The sequence below is a fragment of the Coccinella septempunctata genome, chromosome 3 (genome assembly GCF_907165205.1).
Source record: "Coccinella septempunctata chromosome 3, icCocSept1.1, whole genome shotgun sequence".
NCBI classification, from domain to species: domain Eukaryota; kingdom Metazoa; phylum Arthropoda; class Insecta; order Coleoptera; family Coccinellidae; genus Coccinella; species Coccinella septempunctata.
Genome location: NC_058191.1, coordinates 5,494,605 through 5,521,193, shown reverse-complemented (window position 1 = coordinate 5,521,193; position 26,589 = coordinate 5,494,605). Strand labels below are relative to the sequence as shown.

The 26,589-nt window shown below is 35.0% G+C and overlaps 1 protein-coding gene across 1 annotated transcript in view; it reads right to left on the bottom strand.

Annotated features, from left to right (window-relative positions):
• LOC123310475 (insulin-like peptide receptor) overlaps positions 1-26,589 on the bottom strand; it is a 137,678-nt gene that overhangs the window by 27,888 nt on the left and 83,201 nt on the right. The window lies entirely within an intron of this gene.

Below are 26,589 nucleotides of genomic sequence, written 5' to 3'. Positions count from 1 at the left end.
TCTTGCACATGAGTAAGAACAAACTGCAGATGCCGTACGGACTTGCTGGGACTGATTGGTCTGACCAAAACCGGATCTGCACAAAACCAAGGGAACATCATTTATCATCCACATTTTTTTCAACAACGGCTCAATAGAGGACCTCATACTCAATGAGGATTGCTGTTAAAATATCCCATAAGGAATTTGGCAACTTAACCTAACAACCTTCATTTGAATTTTTTTTCTTACAGTACATATTTTTTGTTATAATTTACTGGCTCAAGTCAGCTCAAGCTGCACCCTGTGTAGCATTATATTTTTATTTATTTATTTATTTGTTTATTTATTTATTTATTCCAGAGGGGTTACATACAGTCATACAGACCTTGTGATCCAAAATAGAACCCTCTTATTACATATAATATCACTAGATGTGGTATTACATGTGGTAGATATTACATGTAATACCACCAAAAATGAAATTTTATCTGTATTCATCCTGAGTGGTATTCGACATTAATTTAATTTTTTTAATTTCACATCACTCACAGAATACCGTCTTTTAAGAAGAAATTCAGACCTATATTTCAGAATTCCAACTTGCACCTAAAAATTCCAACTTGCAAGTTTTGAATCTCAGAACTGTAATCTTACTTTGAAGTGAAAATTGTTACTTTCATCTCACAATTCCAACTTTTAACTCAGAATTTCTATTGGTATCTCAGATACATTTCGAGAACACAAAATGCTGTGGCACTTCAACGCTTTCGTAGAAATATGATATCCAAAACCTTATTTTGTTCATTCATCCAAATATATTACGTGAATATTCGCATTATCCAGGAGTGAAATTGACTGAAAATTTAATCCTTATATTCTTGCATGAGGAAGCGTCAACCACCTAATATTGAGTAATAGATCAGGCTTAACTAGAATCTCCCTTAGAAATTACTGCTGAGAATATTGGACCACAAACAAGTATTTCATTGAAGAGGAAGCATTTGACTTATTCAGCGATAAATCTAGCTCAATCGAGAAGTAGTTAAAACAGCCATAACCTAGATTAAACGCACACCGATCAAGTTCTTCAAAACAAACTAGTAATACCGCGATAAGTTTTGCACTCAGTGTATCTTACTCGAATACTATGTTAGGGTCATCAAACTTGGATGTGTTGAGTTGTCATTTCATTTAAACATAAAAGTAAGCGTTTCGATTCGAGAGGAAATGTTTAACATCAACTATTCTGCAGTAAGTTGCAGAAAGAATGCGAAAATAGTTAGAAAACTTATTCATGAAAAATAATTTCTTATGAAAGTTCACGAAAACAATTGAAATTTTCACGTTTCCGTGGATGTAATCAATAAAATAGTGGGCATGATCTAACTGAAATATTTCCACTCGAATAAAGGTGTGTTCAATCTGAAGCACATTTTGGGTGTCAAGTGGAAATGAATTCGCTCGGGACGATTATGTTAAGTAATTCATATGTATGTGTTCAAATTTGCGCGATTATACGCATGAATTGCAGAAAAATTTGAGCGGAATGCCGGCGTACTCAATGGAGTGGAGCTAGAGCTAGGGTCACGTTGCTGAAGGTGCTTTCGAATATAGGCCAGTAGGTGCTTACTCACTGGCGAGCAGCAACAGAAACGACCATAAAAATCCCATAAAATTTTACGATGTTTTCGTTCGTCGCAGGCTTCGAAGCGATCCGAGACTGGCCGGTCTTTGCCACGCTCAAAGGAAATAACGTGCTTCACAACGAACGGGACGTACTCACTAGTGCAACAAGCAACATAAGTGGATTTTTATTGGCGTTGCTGTAGCTGCTCGCCAGTACGCGCCTTTACTCTAAAAGCAACTACAGGTATGAACATGATTTGATGCTTACAGATTAGATACATGATAGTAGGATACCAAACATAATACATAATCACCACCACAAAAGGAAAAAAGAAGCAACAACAGAAAAAAGCCAAAAAGCAGACCACCATAAGAAAGAACAAGATTAAAACACACAAAAAAATGGACGAATTCAATTATAACAATCCGAATGCACAGAAAAACAGCTCAGAGAGCATGTCATCTAATTTTATTCAATTCCCACTTTGCAGATCTGAGCTGAGGTGGAAGATATCAACATTTTTTAATTTCTCCTGGTGAAGAAGAAATAAAAATAGTTTTGTAATGATGGAAAATTGTCAGTACAATAGTTTACATTACCAAAAAACGTAAGTAAGTAGTCAGACCGCATTTTTGTGGAACATGGCGAACATGTCAGCACGCCACGTTAGTTGCTGCCATAACGATGTAGGTGCAAAAGTTTTGTAATGGCTGAAAATTAATTTAATGCTTAATTATAATATATAATTCAAGGTCCAACGCACATGACCGATAGTCGGTGAACGACTATTTCGTAGGAGGTCAACGCACACTGTCGACAGTCTACCAATAAAATCGGTGGTCAACGCACACGAACGATAATTCAGCCGGTTTATTTGAGGTACCGAAGAAGGAAAAGCAGAAATAGGATATTTATTTTGGGTGCATCCAGAAATTTCTCAGCGTTTATTGAAAAGCCAATTTTATACCTTTTTTGAATTTATCCCAGTCATCAATCAACTGAACAGACACTTCCTTCCAAAGTTTCTTCTTCAGTATTTTATTCGAGTACTCTGCTGTTGAGGAATCATATAAATGTCTACTCTTCTGTACCTCACAGATCCATTTTTCAATGTCTATATCCCTTTTTCATCGTATACCCATTATTCAAAGGCCTAACGCACACGACCGACAATCGGTGGGCGACTATTTTGTCGGTTGAAATGCAGAATACTTAAAGCGGCTACACACTACCCAACTCGGTCGGGCCAACTGTCGAGACGACCAGATTGGGCGTTGCGTACAGACGGCACGACCGCCGTCCAACTTGGTCAGTTGAATTTCACGATCGCTGGAGTATAGATCGCTCGGATCAATGGTGACGGCAATTTTTGCACCAGCGAATACCTTTCCAGTCGTCATCTGACAGAATGAGTTCCTTTCCACCCGACAGCGCTCCACACGATCCAACTTGGTCGGTCGGTCGTGCGGTTGGATGGCTAGGCCGTACGACAAGACCCGACAAATCCTCTGTCGGCGGTCATAGCTACACACGGACCGATTTCACATCCAACCCAACCAAGTCGGTTTGTCGGCACGATCGAGTTGGGCAGTGTGTAGCCGCTATTATGAATGTACCAAAGCACATGACCGACTTTTAGTCGGGCCTACAAAAGAGTCCTAGCGCGCTCCATTTTTGCACCCGACACGACTGTCGGTGAAGCAGATGGGCATATAGGTTTTTCTTTCTTCAACGCACACGAACGACAGTTTAGTCGGTTTTTGATCTCTATTCTGTTGTGAATTACTGTACGCGAGCATGTTAAATAGTAGGTACACGATTAAAAATGGATATAGATATTGAAAAATTAATCTGTGACGTACAGAAGAGTAGACATTTATCTGATACCTCAACAGCAGAGTACTCGAATAAAATACTGATGGAGAAAGGATATAAAATTGGCTTTTCAATCAATTCGGTACCTCAAATAAACCGCAAAATATCTCAATCTTAACTTATTCCTATCCATCTCCTGTTACAATCACCGACTGAATGATCGTTCGTGTGCGTTGACTACCGATTTTATTGGTAGACTGTCATCCGTGTGCGTTTACCTCCGACGAAATAGTCGTTCACCCACTATCGGTCGTGTGCGTTAGACCTTAACGTTAATACTGTCTTAAGTAAGTCGGTGCAATCGGGTTTAACATAAGTGTTCTGCATTTCAACCGACAAAATAATCGCCCACCGATTGTCGGTCGTGTGCGTTAGGCCTAAGAAGAATATAGTCAGACCATAGATCAAAAAAACAGATCTGGTCAGCAGTCGCTCAAAGTCTGGATATCCAGGTAGCTCGTAGATATGTTTATTTATTTATTCATGGTACAACAAATACAAACATGTTGTACATGATATTGAAAAATATATTTATATAAATTTATTTATACACAAGGTGTCCCACTAGTGCCGCAGCGGACTATATAACGGTAGCGGTCAAAAATTGGCAGAATTTTTTGATGCAAACTTGAATTACTCCAAGAATAGCACAACCTAAAGATATTTTCGAAGATATAGGGTGTCCCTCAAAAGACCTATGTTATTTTAAACAGGGTTAGTCTTTGAGTCGTGCAAATATTGTAATAGTAGATTTTTGAGGTAAAAAAAAAACCCAGTTCAAAAGATACAGGCTGTTGAAAACCATAAAAAAATGTTATTTTCAGTTTTATCTCACAAACAGTTCAATCGAATGTCAGTACTTTTCGTACTGATTCACTGTTCGTACTGATTTACTTTTAGTCCGGCTTTCGTCACTAAGCAATATATTAGATCCAGAGCGATTGAATCGATTTTGTGAATACATACAGAATTTGATGCAAACATAAGTGCCTGTGACAATCACTATCATTTAATGTTGTCAAATTAATTCTCTACGAAATCCGCTAGATTTTACCAGTGAATTAAGTTCGTGGTCTGAATGTTACTGTTCAGTATAATCAAGAATGGATAGTGATAGCGATATGGATAACAGTAGCACTTCACCAGAGCTCAGGGAATTGGTAATTACGGACACTTAGATGAGGCCATAAACGGGTAACTTCATACTTTCTTACTTTCATAAAAAGGTATGTGAGGTCGATGAAAAAATGTAATATGCACCTCGACAAGAAACTGTCTATAATACCTCACCTGCTTGCTATCCTCGGCTGCGCCGCAACTATCAATTTGATGAATGAAAATATACCGGGCGTTGCATTTAGAATAAATACTTGAAATAGGTACCATGATGTTATGATTTGAATTCGTTAAAATGAATGCTCAAAATATTCTCTGGTTTCTAACTTTGTTTATGGTTTCACACTAGAGACCTGCCTGAAAGAAATTCAAATTCAAATAATTAAACTTGCTCCAGATATTCTATTCACCCAACGCAGACATTGGTGTTTTCTTGAATATTCCGTGCTAGCTGAACATTATGATTTACGGTAGGTTGTAAAGCGGAAATTCCAACACAAATATATGCTACCTAGAAAATCCAAATACTTTTATAGTGGCTCGTTAAATTTCTTATTTCCGCTTGTCATGGAGCACATTTCACGTGACCCAGTTCATGCTGTATACGTTAGACTCTGCGAAGTGAAAATTCTGCAAATCCTCAGAAATTTTCGTCATTTTAGGTAGGAGTTCCAAAGTTGCTCTTCTGGCAGACTCTTCAATATCCGCAGGAGCAACCAAATCAACACTTTCATCAGTCATTCCAGCATCGACAAACATATTAAGTAGTCAATAACCAAAGACAAGAACGCAATTTAAATGACGGCGTCTTCTATTCTTGAACAAGCATTTGTTAGCAACCTCAGCGTTGAAAATGTTTGCGATTCACAACAACCTTGTGGTTATTTGAATATTAAAATGCATTTTGAAGTTTGATGTCATTCCAAATTCGCCTATTTCATCTTCAAAATACGGCAGTTACACAAAAAAACCTAGTATGATATTTGTGTTAATAGTGATTTTATTTTGTTTGTTTCACTCACAAAATAAAAAGTCACTTTTAACACTCACATCATGAAGCCATCATTCATCCTGATGTCGTTCTGTTGATACGACGGTTGATTTAGAATTGGTTTCTGTTCAACTCTCGAATTTTCGATGTATGGTTGGATAACATTTATGAACAATATTCATAACATGTTGAAATAGTTATTTAATCAACTAGGATATTAATGACAGCGATCAATGTTTGAGATCATTAATGGCTTAATTAATAAAAGAGATAACTGGATTTTTCAGTCGACCTCATTATTAACTGAATGGGAATTCTTGAGGTATTACGAAAATCAATGCGACACACAAAAAATAGCTGCTGAATATTTAATGTTCGTTTGCCTGTGACAATAAGGCATTAATAGGAAATAAACCATTATAAGGGTTCATTAACGGCTAGATTATTCTACGTTAAACAGAGCTAGGTCGGCGAAAAAGATAATTAGAGTTCCGGTAGGTTTATTTTTTTTTCGTATTTCAAATAAATTCACTGCAAAATCATTATAATGAAATATTGAACGAGAGAAATGAAAAATACAATGGGAAAAAGAACAATAAAGAATGGTTTTTCAGACGTTTCTCAAAGTTCATGAGGAAAAAAATATTTGTAATGATAAGTAATAGAAGTAAACAATAGATTACTTATAGAATGTTAAGAGACTGATATTGATTGTTAATGTGGTTGTCTGATGTTGTGTTGTGACTATGTTGTCTTTAGATTTTATATTATGTCCATCTCATACGTAGTTTTGAACGTAAAATTGTGATGATCTACTGTTGTAGATAACCTTTGAAAATTCGAAGAACTGATCGACTATGATGTCGCCATTATCAGCGAATTTATCATCAACGTATACCAGGATATATTGAAAAATTCTTAGCCTACTATAGAACCAAACAAAATTTCAATGTCAAAATATTTTATTACTCAACATATTCTCCTCTTAATTGAATACATTTATTACAGCGAACGAACGAACCTTTCAAAAAAAAAATGTTTCTTCTCGCTCTGCAAACCAGACATCCACAGCTTTTATTACCTCCTCTTTGGAAAAAAATTTACGACTTTTTAAACTTTTTTTCATTTGAGGAAAGAGATGATAGTCGGATAGAGCCAAATCTGGTGAATAAAGGGCGGAGTGTAGTAACAAACCCTAAATCACGAATTTTTTGCATGACAACATGAGATTTGTGTGCAGCGGCGTTGTCCTGCAAAAACAAAACACCTTTGGATAGCTTTCCGCGTCTTTTCTCTTCAATTTTTTCCTGTAGAGTGGTCAGTAATGTCGAATGGTAATCTCCGGTTATTGTTCTACCCTTATCCCGAACGCGATGCTTCTATCCTTGCACGCTATTGGTCAACATTCAAACATTTGGGGATCCATTTTGCAGCAATTTTTCCCATGTCCAATTTGATGTGAACTATATGATGAACGCGTTCGTATGAAATATTCAGTGCTTCAGACATCCGTTTTAGCCCATTTCGACGGTCTGATAAAATCATGTCATGGACTGCATCGATATTTTCGGGGACTGACACAAAAACTGGCCTTCCCGATCGGTCATCATCTTCAATGGAAAATTTACCTATTTTGAAACTTGCTTAGAATATAGAATAACAGGAAGGAGCATATTGCTCATTTCAATTTGACCGGAATAGAGGAGAAATATGGCCGACATATATTTCCGTTTCAACAGTGGCGTAGGACAATGAAGTTTCCAAAAAACTAACTTCAATAGTCAGTTGATTCTGATTAATCAAAAAAATTTGGAAATCACTGATGTAAAGTCAGAAGCTTTTTCACGCTCGTTCAAATTGATAATCAAAGCGGAAATTCACCCCGCCTAACACTGCTTGGCTATATACTTAATGGTATTAAGGTCTATGACTTAACATCACCTACTCCCATGGAGTAGGTTCATTCGGCAGATAACAGAATCATTTGACTTCCAATCTGCCACTTTTCAAATCAGAACTTGGAAGACCAATATGGCCGTTTCCGTCGCACAATTCCCGTCACATTTATACGAAAAAGCTCCTTCCTGATATTCTATGTTCTAAGGAAACTTGAGGTTCAATTATTCACGATCGCATACGAAGGACATTGATCACCAAGGGTATTAAGCATATCTTCGTAAATCTGCTTAACCTTTTAACCCTTTTAAATACAGGTACTTGATGATGGCTCAATAATCCAATTTTTCGATTTTCACAATTTCGGTGGACATCTTCTTTCTTTCAACTTATTGCGTAACCCTGGTTTACTTTTTTTACCTCAAACTTCACACAGACACTTCTAATGAGTTGTTGTTCGTTGCTATTTTTTTATGCATGTAACTGGTCTAGGCTAACTAGATATCAATACATCCTCGTACACCACTGAACAGCAAAACAACTTCAATTATTTTTGACATATTTCCAGAATGCTTTGGTTTTCTATGTTCCTGCTATACTCGTGAAAATCGTTCCGCATCAGTTATGTTAAATGGAGAAATACATACATAAATATACACTGCAAAAAGCATTACGAAATAAAAAATGCTCAACCATAAATCAACTCGTTAGAGTTCCAGATATGCGAATTCCTTCATTATGTAGGTATTCAAATATTTGTTTCACAAAAAAAAAAACTATCTCATTAGATTCCGACTGAATAATAATCAATATTCATTTATTCAGGACGTAATCTGCTTCGCTTCTATTCATAAATTCTCTAGATTCGACAAAAACGAATTTTTTAGTTTCCCATCTATTCGCATTGTGTTCTGATATTATAACTACTCAAGAAACATTTCCAGAAGCGAGAAGGATCACCCAGATCCGTTAACAAAGGAAACCGTCTTTTTAATTAGTCAAAATTGGACGGTTCTCTGGAGAGAACTAGTCTACAGAAACCGGCATCTATGTTGATCTGATAAATAATTGATGACACTTATCTCATTTACCTATCGTCATAAATTTGCCTGCATTTCAAGGTGAAAATCTCAGGTGAAAGGAAACATTATATTTATCTATTTCACTTCACTGATGGCAGGTTGTCGAATATTTAATTTTTCATTACTCAATCAAAATTCAATTAGTCCGTAACACTTTGAATAAATTTTCATCCATTTGCGTTTTTTTTTGTTTTAAACAAAAAGTTTTCGTTTTCAACGATTAATGAAAATGTTTTTCCTAACTAGCACAAAGGTAAATCATTACAAGTCCGTTTTTGAATTATATAAAGAACTTATACATATATTCAACATCAATAAAAGGTTCGTAATAAAATTATATTATACAGGGTGTTTCTGAATTATACGTGAACCTTGAAGAAGGTGTTAGATTCACTCGTGTGCTGTAGTTTGAGCCATATTTATTGATAACAAAAAATCAACAGCTTCCGAGATATTTGAGTTCTTGTGTTTTTCAAAAACTTTCTCCCCTTACTTTATTTCTCGTCAATTTTTTCTACCCTGACCATGTTTGATTATAGTTTTGGATTATTTTCAGCAGAAAAAGATATGATACGTATGAGAAAAGCAAAACTATCCTCTATTAGATATTGAAAAATCATTAGGATGATTTATGGTATAGTGGACATGATTTGTCTCGCTGGCTCTTAGCAAACATGTCCACTATCCATCTCTCTCATCATTTTGCCGTAAAATTAAGAACCTACCAAGAACTTGTGCGAATGAAAAACATTTTGACCAAGTAGAATGGGTTAGCAAAAATCGGGTTACTTGAGGTTTTTATTTTTTTCTTTTTTTTAGTATGAAACTAACAAGTATTGTACCATTTTACAATCCTGATTGAATGCGCCAACTTTTAATGGCATTTGCCAAGGCACTCTAGTACTTTTTTTTAAAGGAGGGCCTATCAAAGTCGACAAATTTTGAAAATTTTAAAATCATAGTTTAACAAATAGTATTAATTCTGAGAAACTTGGGGCAATTGTGTCATTATTTTTGACTGTGATTCTAGAAATGTTATTTAAGGTTACGGTTCCAAAGCTTAAATGAACAAAAATAATTAGAATCAACCACAGTTATCGAAAAATGGTTACACTTTGACCAAATTTTTTTTAAATGCCCATAATTTTCAAACTGCATGGAAAAGATTTTTTTTCTGATTTTTCTTATGATGGTTACAATCAATCCTGTCACCCCGTTTCGGCTTGACGTTGAGTTCTGGGACACCCTGTATAGTTAGTCAACAGTAGAAGTTTCTATACTATGTGCAAACCACTACTTCAGGACAAGTTGAATAGGACAATTATAAGGAAATCATAATTTCGATAAATGGCAACGGAAATTAGATGTCTTATCGATGGAATACCAATATTGAGAAAGGCAAGCAGGAAATTAGTTTGCCAGTAAATCATGCAATTGATTTCGATAATGCGATATGGAAATAAAATTAATTTATCAGTGATCAAAATTTTTCATATTGGATTGATCTGGTACATTTGGAATTTCATTCCACGCAACTCATTGAATAAATCATGTTTTGCGACTGAATTAATAATAAACGATTATGAATCCTGGAATATGAAGTATCTTACTGAAGACGTTGAAATTGGGTAGGTATTTATAAAGGCAATCCACTAATCGACTTTATATGCAGGGCGATACAATGAGAAATGTGCATACAACATAAAATCAGGCTAGATGTAGGAAACCGAATTTCTTCTAAATAACCCATATTTTATAAATATGTCATTCTTAATCACCATAAAAGGTGATTTATTGATCACCACCCTTCATATTTTTGTATCATTTGATTCATATTTACGTTCTTTGTCCGGAGTTCTGTCGATTAACATGATGAAGCTGTCGTATTCTGGGTTCTAGCCAAATTGATTATTGGGTTCAAAGTTTAAACAACACCCTTTATGTCAATATATGGTGATTTCATTTACAAATTCAGAAAACGCGAAGAATAATAAGTAAGCCTGAAAGTATTCGATTTTTACGCATAAAACTCTTTCACTTGTTAGCTTAAATCAAATCTAGATTTTTTTTCAATTGCGTACGCCCAAGACCAATCTGCTCCTGGAATCTCATACTGAATTTATGTGCCGAAAATCCTATCTCTGCGGTTTCTGACATGAAATCTGATTCTGTGGCATGTATTGTTGGAATTCTCTTGTTGCTGTTTGGTGTGTGAACTGTATATTCCTTTATTCTTGTTGTCTGCTCGGTTGTTCATTTTTTCTTCCCTAGGTTAAGTTTATTTCGCAATAATCTTTACTCCAATTTTTATTAATTTCTTGTAATTGGGTTATTTCCTGTAGAAAATAAATGGCTTATTATAAGATGTTCAGAAATTCTTCCTGAGATAGTACTTCTAGAGCTTGATCGAAAACTTATTTCTTATTGTCCTAATTTCTGGATCCTATCAACCTTATTGGAAAACGGCATGTCCTGTTCAAGACAAATTTATTATTGTCAACTAACTTTCAAACACCTTTGTATGGGTTAATTAATTTTCACTTTTGGCCCCATTGGAGGAGAAATATGAAAATGAGAAAAGCTGCTCATAAAGAAGGCAGCATAATTTAATTTTAAACAAAAATAACGTCAGTGCAAGAGATTTACATTTCAAAATTTGAAGGTTAAACATCTAAACACGTTTTTAGCTAGAACAAGAGAATGATTATCTCTTTTGATGTATTCTTGATAATAAAATAAAATTAGGCTGTGTACCTATACGGGTTGTTTGGTTTATTGAATAATACACTTGCGGGTTCGATATCCCAAATTCTTGTTATTATAAACCTGAAGATTATTTTATTCTTCACAAAATTGAACAATACGTACCTACTGAGTGCTCCATTTTATTACTATATCCTTCAAAATATACCTACCTAAATTTCTTCCAGTGTTATTTTTGTTTGAGATGAAGTTATAACTACTTTCTATGGAATAAATAATATTGGAATTTTCCATATTTTTCGATGTAAAAAAGATTTTATAATAAGTTTTTAACTGATGTGCGACTCAGTTATTGATAGTGATAAATTTGTTCCTAAAACGGGCATATTTTCTAGTTTTTCAATAACATTGGCATCCAGTTATTTGGAGAACAAGAAGAGGTTGATGTTATTTCCTACATGCGATATTTCGACCAGTTACCTCACTTCGTCGATTCTGGCAGTCCCTATTATAAGAAATTTCATGAGATGAAGAGTGAAACTAGTGGCTATAAATTATTTCGTATTAAGTTGTGTTCAGTTTAATGCAATGAAATCTTGCCAAGCAAAATAATGATCTCTTGCACGAAGCATCCATTCTCGAAGTCGTAGTATACGCAGAGTACAAACTTCTCAAGCGTTTGCCAAGTATTAGATAAGAACAATGGTCGTAAACAATCCAGAAATATAGATGTGCATGAATCTCAATAATTATTAAGGCAACAATGAGCAAGTTTCCTAAAACTCCAAAATCGAATTTAAGATTATTCATAGACATAGAAACTTTTTTCCATTAGCTATCCAACACGTGAAAGATTCGCTTCGAAATTCAGAAATTTCAGAAATACTCTCTTCAAAACTTAGTGAACATTCGAATATGTAAGAGCGTGTGACGTAGAATGCCTTTGCTAGTGTCTAGTAATTTTTGTCAATTCGACAACGGTGGAACCGATCAAGAAGATAAAGAATTCTATATCCACAGATTACACAAAAAATCTGTATCTATACCTTCTTGGTTGTCAATAAATAATTTCATGTTGTGATTTTTCAATCATTTGGAAAAATATTACCAGTTTCAATAAGATAGTTTCCATACCTGAATACAGGCTGTTTTCAAAGGTGAGGCTTTTTTTTGGCAGAAGGAAGAACTCACCAAAATAAGTCGTAACCAAAATTTTTCCATATAAAATATCCAAGATGGCTGAGATACAATCCCTAGAAGTTCGACAAAATTTTATCGAATTTCAAGTACGGGACTGTGGAAGGTGACTCCGGCATCGCAAAAACGAAACAAAACATAAACATATGGCTGAACAATGAATGGTTGAGTACCAAGTTAATGAATCATTATTGTTGTATCGCGCAATTTAGGGTGAAAAAACAAATGTATAAATTCGAGGCAGTTTCTCAATGTTTTTAATGTTTCTGCTAAAAAAGTTCTTGCCTCAGTTTTTTGGGATTGCCATGGAGTAGTCATGATTCATTTTTTTGGATAAGGGTAAAACAATAACCGGAGAAAACAATTCGACATTACTGACCAATCTACGGGAAAAAAAGAGAAAAGACGCGGAGAGCTATCCAAAGGTGTTTTGCTATTGCAGGAAAAAAATTCGTGATTTAGGGTTTGAATTACTAGAATTCCCCACCTTATTCACCAGATTTGGCTAAATCGTACTATCATCTCTTTCCTCAGCTGAACAAAAGTTTAAAAGGTCGTAAATTTTCTTTCAACGAGGAGGTAATGAAAGCTGTGGAGGTCTGGTTTGCAGAGCAAGAAGAAACATTTCTTTTGAAAGGTCCAGAGACGTTGCAGGTTCGCTGAAATAAATGTATCCAATGAAGAGGAGAATATGTTGATTAATAAAATATTTTGACATTGAAATTTTGTTTGGTTCTATAGTAGGCTAAGAATTTTTCAATGTATCCTCGTATGTAAGAAATCCCATGTAGGTATTTTCAGTCGGGGTGAAATCACTTGATTTTGATATTTTTTTCCCTAGTTCAAGCTCTCGCCTGACGTATTTGACGTGCCAAATGGCCGACCCCACTATTTTGTTGCTAACATCAATATTACATTGAATACATTTCAGTTGGAATAAAATAACTTCAGATTTTGCTTGTGTCCCAGATTCCGCGAAGGTCAGTGATCCCTATCAATTGTTGGGTAGTGTATGTGATGTATTATTACTTCAAACTTTTTACCTGATATTGCCTGTTTGAGAAAACCTATTTATACTCCATAAATAATAAAAGTAAATAACTTTTAAAAAACTGAAATATTTTACCCTAACAAAGCAAAAACAATTGACAGGCGAAATATCTTGGGCGAAGAAGAAAATTTTTAGTTTTTTATGGAAATAATAAAAATAGAAACGATTCAATATTTCAGTTATACCTATGATAAAAGTTCTCCTCTGTTCTAGTAAACAATAAAAATAGCATCATAAATCACAACATACGACAAAAACTGAATGGAGGTCACAACAATCATGTTTGAATGATGAAGTATTTATGTATGAGTTGAAATGATTCTTATCATTATATCGTAACCAATTAAAATTGCACAGAAGAGAGTAGTGCCAGGTGAAACCTTCATGCATTCTAATCAAAGTGAGACAAACGCAATAATTGCAGGAGAAAGCGCTACTCACCCAACAAAAACTGTTCTGGCCAGGATGTGAAAATTAATTACTCACCTGAAAAAAAAGAACGTTTGAGAAACTCATTTTCGAAAACAATTTCATGTAATTTAGATAGAAAAGAATAACACAAAAGGCTCAATTAGAACCAAGTTGACGTTGAACCAGATCCTAATAGGCGATTGGATAAAAATTTGAATATTCAGAAATGTATGGAAGTGAAAAGCTAATTTCGCACAAAAGTTGCTTCGCGTACTTTCATGCTTGAACGAATATCATACATGCAAAGTAATTTAGCTGCTTCTGGTTGTTACACTTTTCAGAGGATGATCTGTTTCCTATCTCGAGAATATACGGTGGTAATTCATTATTAGGTTATTCGTCAAGTCGTGCGTCCAACAAGACCGAGAAAAAGGCTGTCATATGATTGATCTAGTGACAAATTGAAGTATTCATCGAGTATTCAACCTAATCAATATCCATTTATGACATTTTGCATACACGATCTGTACCTATACTTCATTCAATTTTATTTTAGCAGTCGGTTGGCCATGGAAATTTGACACATTTCACTCTGTATAGTAGAAAAATGTGAGGTTAAGACGCTTGTCAAAACATTTTTGGGTTTTAAATCAACGCTTTGTTGCCCGTTCTACGTAAAAGTTTCTGTTATTACGTATTTTATCACAATGTCGAATCTCTTCGGAAAATATGTGACGAACATAATTGAAGTTTATACAAACTGATTGAAGGCATACCAAATCCAGTTATTTGCATGGAAAATACAAGAGATCAGTATAATACCATAATATGCACTAGCTTGAGGAGGGTTAATGTTCGTTATCTTCTTTGGCTTACATCATTTGTAGATTTCAAAAATATTTACCCGAAGATGAAATGCATATGATGCAGTGGTTGGAATTGGGTATCTCCCGAAGTAATTAACAGATAATTACAAGAATGTTAAATTCTTCAACAAAAATCATCTTGCATCAATATAAGTAAAAGGAATTGAAGGAAGTTTCAAGTTAAGATGCAACTTCACCGTTGAACAAAAATTTCACATAAATAAACAAGTTACAGGGCAACTTGCGCGTATTTGTGGCTATTCATCTTAATAAATTGATGTGATAATAATAATTAGGTATTTATTAGTACCTTAAGACATTTACATTGTATAGGACAAGTCAAATGAAAAATAGAAAAATCCATTTTAGGGAACTTATTCTCCGATGACATTTATCGAAAATCCTGTAGTAAACTTTTCGCATTAATTCACTCAAACATAAAATTCTCAAATGCCACCACTTTTTTGGGTCTCCCAATAGAAGGAAATTCTTTGTCATCCTCTTCATTCACAATCTTTCTGATTGTGGAAATATCCAGCTGAAATATAAGTCGTTATGATTTAGATGAAACATTATATAAATTGTCTTACATTGAATATGTTCGCTAGCGTCTGACTTATTGTGGATTTTAGAATATCAGGGTATAACTATTTGAATGAGCGGACCTGAATTCTAAATAGCACTTCCTGAAACCCTGTCTCCAAAGATTATCTATAATCTTTGCCTGTCTCATTTTTCAATCACTTTCGGCATTTTCGTAATAAAAATTGATATTAGTTGTGGCAACGGCGTTATGACATTAACGACATTTCATGAGTGCCAACCTAACTTCGTTCTAGTTACAAAAACTTGAGAAAATTATTTCATGGCCAACCGACTGCTAAAATAAATTTGAATGCAGTATACATACATATCGTTCAGAAGATTTTTGAGGTCTCACTTATCTCCACCATTTCCTCAATCCGTCAAGGTTAAAAAAATACGGGCGTTGAAAATCCATAAAAAAAGTTATATACCCCAAACTCTTATACCGAATGGAATAATATTCGGAATATAGATTTTCTTTGATGTAATCAATCTTCTACGACTATAAAATTCAATCTACATCTTACATTCTTCATTATGATCATTACATACCATAATAATACCAGCTATTCAAATAACCCAACTTTTGAAAGTTAGTTGAACACTTGGTAATGAATATCTGACCATTTTGAAAAATTAAAGATGAAAATTGTTGAAAGATGAAAGTTAGTTGAACACTCGGTAATGAATCTGACCATTTTGAAAAATTAAAGATTTCTACATATTATCTTCTGGTTTAATGCGTTTTCGAGCAATTTGATATCCAAAAATTTAAATATGTTTGGAATTCGAAAGAATGGGTACTTTTTTCTAATGCAACTCTGTTCAAGAGATCCACAGAATTAAATATTAGCTATACGTTGAATACACACGCATAACAGGACATTTTTATTCAATTATTTATTCAACATCAAAAGAAAAAAATCTCAAAAGAATATACAAAAATTACTCAAAAATTAAACAATACGATATCGAATTATGCAGAGATAAACCATATAATATTATCAGATGAGATCTTACTCGTATAAAAAAAATCCTTTCTCAACTGTCCCTTTGCATGATGTACTCAATGTCTTCAACTTTTAGCCAAAGAAGATAACCAACATTAACTCTGGTTGAGACTTTTTCTTCCTGCTTTGAAAAGAGAGATGTGTCTGGCTATTGTCGGTTGATGATCATTCATTTGAGTTTTTAGTTTTGGTAGTTATTATTGTTCAGTTTACGGAGTTGTAATCCTCCGCATTGAGATTATTTAGTATTGCTCTCTTCCTCTGTTTATATAGCCATTTTTGTTTCTGTACGTTTTTGTCTACCTTGTACAATAATGTATTTCCATTTTTTGGTTTTGTAGAAAACGGTATTTCACCCGTACATAAATTAAATTGAACTTTCCTCAAGCAATTTTCTTCCATAGCAAAAATAAATATATTCAAAAACCAATATCCTTTCCATCCAATAACTATATCAAGAATCTCTCCAATCAGTTTGTATAAACGTCAATTATGTTCACCACATATTTTCGAATCCATGGCCGGGTGCTTTTATAAAAGTGAATGGAGTAGGTATACATACATTCAGAATTATTTCAGCATTGTATAAAATCAAAACGAAGTTGGAGAGGGCCATGAATTTAAAGAACTTCAACGAAATCATTCATTTCACCTCGCAGTATGCTCAGGTATTTGGTCAGTCAACCCCTACCTTTTTTTCCGTTTTGATAGGGTTGTTCACAGAACACACTCGTCTTGACTTACTTTATGGTGCTGTTAATACTGTTCACTGATGATGACGTGAATCCGCTTCTGCGTATGATCGTGAAGGACGAACAAACTGACTAATATGAATATGTTGAAACTTTAAACAGGGGCAATAGATGATCACGAATATAAATCAAACAGCAGTAGATAAAACTTTATGCGTAACACGTGGGGAACCTCACATTAACGCAGTTTTATGAGCATGTAATAACGCTAATGAAAAAAGCGTTTTTTTCTGTTTTGACAGAATGCCAAGCATAAAAAAAATTATATTTGCTGGAGAAAACTTCGAGTGATATTCAGAAACGTAGTGCACCCATAGTCATTTGCTGGAAATATGACATAATTAATAATTTTATTGGTGAATAGTTAATTACAATAGTATTACTTTAGGAGAATATTTAGGTATATTTAACATCTACGGGGATGACAGGCAGAATGGGAGTATTGTTGTCTTCACTTTAATTCTTGTTCGGTCGCTGATTGCTGCCCTTTTTTTACGAATAACATACATTACAATAACAAGGATAAATTCAGATGCATACCACTCGCTAATATAAATATCAACAAGTGTTACGATCTGAATTGAATTAGCCAATTTGCCATCGTCAGGGCTCCAAATGGAGTACGCCCCATCCAAGAAAAGCAGATGCTGACCATGGTTTCGGTCTCATTCGACCTCATCAGAGCAACATCTATTTTTTCTCCGATGGAGAACGTTTGGAATTGATGGACCCTTATAAAATACTGGCAAGCGCTTCTGAGTAGTATCCAGTAACACAGCGACTACTGAGTGCTATACAGTTACACAGAGCGCCACCCAGTATGAAATGATGTCCGATTCAATCCCCTCCGCTCAGTAGCGGTACTTAAAAATGAAAAATAAAAATGGGTATTCAAAATTTAAAGCATTTCGTTTCTATTGCACAAGTTGGCAACATCGACTGAAATATGCGTTGATAATAAAGGACAACAAATACACTATCTTGATGAGATGGACGAAGAAGGCTGTCTATGAAGTCTGCGACGAACGAGGAAGGTCGTAATATTTTATGGGATTTTTATTGCCTGTTGCTGTTGAGGCCGTCAGTGAGTACGGCGCGTTCTCACCGGTGAGTATGGCTGTAAATCAACAGTTGGTATTTTATAAACAAGGCTTTGTTTTTTTTTATTTTCTAGTAGGCGCTGTTGCTGAATCGTAAACTAGAAACGAAGCGATTTAAATTTTAAAACCTCATATTTGAACAATGATAGTTTCCGCGGTGCATTTGAAAAATTCATGCATGAAAATCATAATTACTCAGTTTACACTTGCATATGCTGTGATAATCCAATTGAGGAGAATTCCCCATTGTTGAAGTTGGTTCAGCGATGGGCAACCCGTATACCATATGGACGTATTAGACCTGGATATTATGAAGACCGTCAGTACTCTGAGGTTAGGTCATGAATCTGCCGAGATTTACTGATAGTAGGAATAGGAATAGGGGTGATTTGATATTCACATACAGGATCTTGCACAGAATGCATTGGTTGCATCTCATTGGTATACGCTCAATAACAACAACCTAAGAGGAAATAATCTGAAGCTCCTCAAGGAGAAGTTCCTGACAACACCTAGGTAGCATTTCCTGCCAGAGTTCTCCACACAGAGTTTTCTAAAGCTGGAACTTATTATCAACGGAAGTTGTAAATTCACCCAGCGTCAATTCATTCAAAAATCGTTCATAGCTTCTAATGTTGAATAATGTTTGATTTGCTTTAATTTAATTAATTCTTGTTTAGTTTTATATCCGATTCTTCGCTTTCATACATTGGTTTCTTCAAAAGGAGTTTTTTTGGAGTTTATTCTCTTATTGTGTATTTCGTGTTCATTTTTGTTCATTATATTCTGAGTCTCATAGGTTCATCTACCTCAACTGTTTTCTGTAAATAAATAAACAAATAAATAAATAAATTCCATGAAGTGATATCCAAACCGAGAAGAAATACATGAACCCCAAGTGTGCGATAAGAAATAAACTTTTTTTTTGTGTAGCAGGGGGAAAATCTGCAAGTCAGAAGAACCATCCTCTCCTGAGGGGGAACAAGTGTGGGGATTCTCACTCTCCTGAGCTCGAGACCCACTAAAAACCCTTAACTGCTTCTTGAATATTGGTTCCGGTCTCTGTTTTCAATTGATCTCTTGGTCTCCTTCGGTAAATTCGCATTCTCCTTTTGTCTTCCTCTGGGTCGTAGTCCACTAGTCTCCTGAGTTCTTGATTTGGATGGTTTTTCGCTGTTTCGAATAATTTCTCTGCTTTTCTGTTCATGAATTCCGTTATGGTTTCCCATTTTAGGTCCCTATGAATCTGTCTATTCCTGACAAACCAAGGTGCATCTATTGCACATCGTAGCAGCTTGTTTTCAGTGGCCTGAATTCTTTTGATATGGCTCTTTGCCGCGAAACCCCAGGCAACTGATCCATAAGTCAGTTGAGGCCTAGCAACAGCTTTGATTATCTTCAATTTTGTCTCTTTCGACATGTGGCTTCTTCTTCCTATCAGAAGGTAGAGTCTATTCATCGGTGCTTTCGTTTTGTCGATTGCTTGTTTGATATGACTCTTCCAAGTAAGTCCTTTGTCAAGCATTCCTAAATATTTGGCTTCATTTTTCCAGTCGATTTCTTCGCCGTCAACTTCTAGATTTGAAATAAACTGTTTAAGAAACTGACGGTTTATAGCCAAAATGCCCGGAACCTATAAAGCAGCAGGGTTTTTAGTGGGTGTTGAACTCAAGGGAGCAACCCCACACTGGCCCCCTCAGGAGAGGTGTGGTTCGTCATAAAAAAAAAGATTCCCGAATGCGTAGGTATTCTTCGCTTCAATGTTGGTGAACCCTGATGTTTAGGAATAAATGAAGGATAACGTATTTCATAAATGGAATAGAAACCATAGAGATAGGGATCGTGTTAAACTAGCACTCAAATTCATAGAACTCTAGAACTGTTATGAGTTTGCAATTGTAATGTTGCGGTTATCTACGACAATTACCAGAAGAACGTGCCAATCAGCCCCTTGAAACCGGTCGTAAATTCTATTTCTGCACTTCAAGTAGTACGAACCACGTAATTCAATAACTAGGAGCATAAAAATGTTCACTGTTATTATTACTTCAGAACTTTATTGTCGTTCATAAATGTGCCCGAGCCGTAGCTCATGGAATCTACGTATCGGACAATTGTTATTTCGCAATGCGAAATTATATGCGCATACACTTTTGTTTATAGCGGATTCCGTCTGATTCGTTCCGGCTTATTACAGCCTTCTGTTATCAATATGGCGCCTCTTTATCAGAAACCGATTAATAAATTCGTACGTAAACTTTATGGTACATAAATCAGCAATAGAAAGATTAGTTCAGCCACGGCCGTCTGTGGTTAAGCCGTGGCCTCCCATTATTATTAGTATGAACTGTGAAACAAATTTTAATGTCAGAATATTTTCAACTTGTAGGTAACTCCATTCACTTTTATTTAAGCACTCGGTTGGCCATGGAAATTTGAAAGATTCCACTCTGTATAGTAAGAAAATGTGAGGTTATGACGGTTGTCAAAATATTTTTGGGATTTATATCAGCGCTATATTGTCCATTTTACGTAAAAGTCATTAGTTATTTTATCACAATGTCGAATCACTTCGGGAAATATGAAGTCGAAAGTATGTGACGAACATAATTGAAGTTTATACAAACCGATTGAAGGCATACCAAATCTAGTTATTTGCATGAAAAATACAAAAGATCAGTTTTTAAATATATTTATTTTTGCTACGGAAGAAAATTTAAATATTGACACATACATAATATGCAGTAGCTTGAGGAGACTTATGTTAGTTAGGTGTTATGTATCTTCTTCGGCTAAAGGTTGAAAACGTTACATCACTTGTAGAATTTGAAACAATCAAAGCGAAGATTAAATGCATCTGACACAGTTGTAGGGAAGGAATAAACGGATAATTACAAGAATGTTTAATTCTTCCAACAAAAATCATTTTGCATCACTGAAAGTCAAAATAATTCAATGCAAGGGGAACTTCAACTTCACATGAATTAACAATTAACAGGACAACTAGCTCGTATTTATGGCTGTTTATTTTCAATACTTTGATATAATAGTAATAATCATACATTTATTGATCCCGTAAGACATTTACAATGTATAAGACGAGTCAAATGAAAAATAGATAAATTAATTTTCTGGAACTTATTCTACGATGACATTCATCAAACATTCTCTAGTTAGTTTTCGCATTCGTTCACCCTAAAGTAGAATTCTTAAATGCGACCACTATTCTTGGTCTCATAATAGAATGAAACTCTTTGTCATCCTCTTCATTCACAATCTTTCAGATTGTGGAAACATTCAGCTACAATATAAGTCGATGATGAAACATCGAATCTTTAAGATTCGATTAAAAGAACGATAGGAGTAGAGAGTGTCGATGGAATGTATTTTTCAAAATTAGTAATTGACATTTAATGAGTGCCAACCCTACTCCTTTCTAGTTACAAAAACATATCATTTCATGGCCAACCGAGTGCTAAAATAAAAGTGAATGGAGTATACCTACAATGCTTTGGGGAGGTTAAGGGTGGGCAATCCCAAGATTGTTATGGCTGAATACAATACACATATGGATTACTTTCAAGAAATTACCTAGAGAAAACACCGGGTAGCGTCGGCCAAAGCAAGATCGCTCAGGAATACCTTGAAAAATTGTAAAGAAATATTTCAACAGGCAAAGGAAATTTAAAAAATTCACAAAATGGTGCTTTGTGCTACGGTAAAAGGTGCATCATCCTTAATACACCATACAATTCGCTTAAAATTATTAACTTTCAAACTATAGGGCTGAAAGAATACGAAAGAAAAAAACAGTTTCAAAATATAGTTTCATTGAATCAAGTTTTACAAAAAGTGTTCAAAGTGGCTATCAGGAGCTCTACTACTTTTACTAGATACTTTACAACTTCTAATGAATGATTGCTTTATTCTGCTTGAAAGTCTCATTTCAGTTGCTAAGAATTAAAGAAAAAGGTTTAGGGCCCAGTTGCAGGAAAGTCCATTAAGATTTGATGCCCTGTCAAAATTTAAAACTGTCATTTTGGAAGGGGAAAATAGAGGAATAAGATTTTAATGAAGTATTAAATTTTAATGGACTTTCCTGCAACTGGACGTTACGTCCAGTAGGTACATCAAAATTTAATGCTGTTATACCATTTCGGAATCTCAATAAAACAGGCATGTTTTTTCTTGCTTTGGCACTCAGGTAACCATATTATTTTCATGCACCTCAAAAATAATAAATTACATTCAATAGCGTATTTATCCAAGAATACTATTCAAAAAACAGTTCGAAAAAATTCCTTCATTTGGAGTCTTGCCTGCAAAACGAAGAGAGAAGGGTGTAATTTCCTTTAATTCACGAAAATCTTCAATATCTCGAAAAGCAAGGGACTTATACTAAACATAGAACATATTCTTCTTAACCGCCATAAGGAACTCTACCAGCAGGCACCATATTATCCATTCATTAGGCCACACCCAGTATATACAGGGTGAGTCTTTGACTCGTATAAACATTCTAACAGTATATTCGTGAGGTCAAAAGAAACACTTTTTTCCTTCAAAATTTTTTCGAATCGGCACTGTTTTAAAGATACAGGCTGTTGAAAAACTATAAAAAAATTTTATTTCTAGTTTTATCTCACAAACGGTTTAAGCGAATGAAATGAATTTCAGAAAATAGTTTTCTCTTTATTTGATGAATCTTTCTCGAACACAAGATATCACCTACGTCTTCCGGCTTCCTCATTATGACGGTTACGTACCATAAAAATACCAAAAATTCAAAGAAACCAACTCATAAAACTGAGTTGGACGCTGAGTTCTTTTCCCGAATGAAACTCTCTATAAAAGATCCATAGATGTGTAGTGTCAAAGATTAAGCTGGTTATTCTGAAGTTAATTATGTTTTCCCACGGGTGGCACAGCTCATTCTGAAAACCCAAAATGGCTATTATATATATTAATCAGAGCTTTGATAATGTGCTGTGCCAACCTGGAAAAACGAAATAACCTTCAGAATAACTAACTAAATATGTATCTAACACTACACATCTGTGGATCTTTTCAACAGAGTTGTATTCAGCCAAAGTACCAAATTTTTCAAGTTTCATAGATACCGAGATAGATAGGTACATTGTAATTTTTTAACAACAAATTACTCGAAAACAGCGCATTATACGAGAAAATAATATGAAGATTCCTTTCATTTTTAAAAACGTGCAAGTGTTTATAAGATAACGTCCAACTTAGTTTCAAGAGTTATGTTCTTCGAATATTTGATATTTTTATGGTACGTAATGGTCATAATGAGAAAACTGGATGACGTGGGCGATATTTTGTGTTCGAAAAAGATAAATTGAATAAATGAAAAACTATATTCCGAAATACATTTCATTCCATGAAATCATTTGTGAGAAAAAAAATGTTATGATTTTTGAACAGCCTGTATCTTTTAAACCGGGCCGATTCTAGAAAAATGGTGGAGAAAGAAGTGTTTCTCTTGACCTCAAGAATCTACTGTTAAAATATTTGTACGAGTCAAAAACTGTATATTACAAATTCCATCGCGGACTTTTTCATAGAACTTTCGAGCTCTTCAAAATTGTACATCATCATTTTCCTCTTTCTCTTTCAGATTCACCTGCGTCTGTCATAAAAACCTGTAATAAACGGCGTTATTCACGATTTGTGAAGAATCGTTTTTTAGTAGGTATCTCTCTACTAAATGAAGATGAATTTCATACAAAAACCTTCCGTATAAATTCTTCACACTTTTGTGAAATTCCCATCAAAATCGGACGTCTTGTTCCGGAGTTATGTAAAGACAAACATACAAAAAAAAACACACGGACTTTCACATTTATAAAGTAAGGATTCAGGGACTGAACTAACAGTCAAGAAGTATCAACTCAGAAACATCTTGTACGTACATCTTTCTTTATTGGATAATCGATTGTTCAATTTTTTGGATAATTGTAAAATTGCTCCTGGCGCATTTGCACCTAGTACCTACTATGGATCTACGGAAAGAAAGGCATCAAATGCAGGTAACAATAATGGTAAATTCATCAATCCATAAAGAAAGACAGAATTATATTATTTTCAACACCCATCTGAAGATGCATTTGTGATATCGCAACATGTGTTGTGGCTTAGACAATCATGTTAGTGAAAATCTAATTTGAATAACTTTGTTCACAGTTCAATCATGGATTTTGATCCGGCCACATCAATTCAAACAAATGTATCTCTCTTAACGCTTATCTGGAAAATAATTCTGAATTGTTGTGAATATCTTTCTGTATGGCGATTGTACTAAATGTCTGTTTCATTCTAGTTATTCATTGTACGTTTATATTATGCATAGTGCTTCATTTAAAGCACACCCGAAGAACATTAATTGCGTCATTTACCTTTTACGAAAGATGAAAACGTAATTCGGTTCCCCAAGTATGAAACAGTTTAATTTCACCGCATTTGTGTGTTTGTATCAACACCCTTCTCACTAATGAAAGAACTTAATCCTTTACCTGCGTTCCATATCCACACACTCAAAAGACTCCCGCTGCTAAGGAACCTCCAACGACACGTGTATATTAATTTCATGAATGAGGTATCACTTTTCACCCCTGGTTTGTTTCCGACATTTTTGATTGATTTATTATGGATAAGATATGGCATATGATGTTAGCGGAAATATTCCTTAGGGCAGGATAATGCTCTTAAGGGCTATTAAGAATACAAGGCTGATATCACGATATAGAAAAATCCGCTCATGTGTTTTCAAATGAAGTGCATACGTCAGTAAAGTGGATATTGTCTGATCCATTATTCAGAAATGTTTTGAAAGCAGAGGCGCTCCTCATTTCGATATGAAATGGATGCAGATGATATGAATGTTTTTTCTTGAAAAGAATAGAAGATGAGTAAATAATACTTGTATGATGATGGTAGTTTGGTTCACAAGTTTGATTGATGGTTTAGTTAGGACAGGAAAATGGGGAAAAAAAATAGCGACCATTTTGTATCTATATCAATTATGGTAGTATGTAAAGGGTAATTATCGAGACAGCTATGGCGAAAATATTGAACAGTAATGGCGCTAACACGTAGCCTTGTTTTATTCCAGAGTTGGTTAAGAAATGGTCAGTTGTAGAGCCATTATGGTGTATTCTAGCGGCGTTGTTGGTATGGAGGCTTTTACACAATGCTAAGAATTTTTCGGGTACTCCAAAGCGTCCCATGATTTTCCATAGCGCTCTCCGATTCACCGAGTCGAAGGCCTTACTTATATCGATGTAGGCTGTATAGATCCTTGATTGTTATTCACGGGTATTCTCTTGCAGCTGTTGCAGTGTAAAATTTGGTCCACCGTACCTCGATTGGGTCGGAAGCGAATTCAATTCAGGGAGCTCGGAAACCAAGAGGCCAGTATAAGAGGTTTAAGGATATACTTCATCAATCCCTAAAATCAGTTAATGCCAATTATAAGTTTCAAATGCAGAAGTCTTGCAGCGCGCGAGTTGTACAACAATTGAGACTCAAGTAACGAGAGCCGGACTCAGAAGGAGCGGCCACATTCTGAGGATGCAAGACACAAGAAGCTCGGAAACCAGGAGGCCAGTATAAGAGGTTTAAGGATATACTTCATCAATCCCTAAAATCAGTTAATGCCAATCATAACTGGGAACAACTAGCGTTAGATAGATCATACTGGAGATCTTTGGGCCACAGTTATAATGTAGACTCGAGAAGAATACAGCGGCGGCCAGATCTGGTTGGTGACTATCCATGCCCGGAGTGTGGAAGGATCTGTAGGTCACGGTTAGGTCTCTGCAGTCACAGGAGGGCACATAGCCCTAAGAAATTATAAGTCTGATCGCACCGACACTTTTTTTTTTGAGTCTTTTTATAAATTTATTTTCGGTAACGGGATGCAGCAATGAATGAATCAATGTACAGGGTAGGCAAAATTTAATGGAATAATAGACTTATAATAGTTGCCTCAGGTTATCATCATATATTGTATTGATGAAAAACAACGACTAATAATAAGCAAAAAGATTTCCTAAACAATTTTTCTTTCTTCAAATTTGACTTACGATGCAAGAATATTTTGAATTTGAATTCTTTAAAATTCCTTTTAAAATTCCTTTTAGGAGAACAAATGCCGGTCAGAGTTCCCCTTTGTGTCGAATGCTCAGGACTTTCAATGAATACTGCGGCAATGTAGAATATTTGAGGTTATCCCTGCTGTCCTTTCGTCGGAGAGTCAGGAGAATTTTTGAGTGCTGAACGCAAGGCCATACAGGCTTAAGTGCTTATGAACTGTGGAACTGTGT